General features: G+C 28.8%; 1 protein-coding gene across 1 annotated transcript in view; it reads right to left on the reverse strand.

Moving 5' to 3' along the window:
* LOC119591501 (serine/arginine repetitive matrix protein 2-like) overlaps positions 1-212 on the reverse strand; it is a gene marked incomplete in the record, with an annotated part of 5,107 nt that overhangs the window by 2,004 nt on the left and 2,891 nt on the right.

Here is a 212-nt window from a genome sequence, read left to right on the forward strand (position 1 = left end):
CTATGTACCATTTCTTTGACTCTTTAGGGAAAATATTAATATACTGCTATTGCAATGAATTATCATTGTGATCATTTTAACATTAATAATAGTAATAAATGTAAAAATTTGGTGAAGTCAAGTAGGCACTGTAACTGTCTCCTTGGTGAATAAGAGTATTTAGAGCCAAGTGTACATACACAAAATTGATTTAACAAAACCATAGTGGATAT

Source organism: Penaeus monodon, chromosome 28 (assembly GCF_015228065.2).
Source record: "Penaeus monodon isolate SGIC_2016 chromosome 28, NSTDA_Pmon_1, whole genome shotgun sequence".
Lineage (NCBI taxonomy): Eukaryota > Metazoa > Arthropoda > Malacostraca > Decapoda > Penaeidae > Penaeus > Penaeus monodon.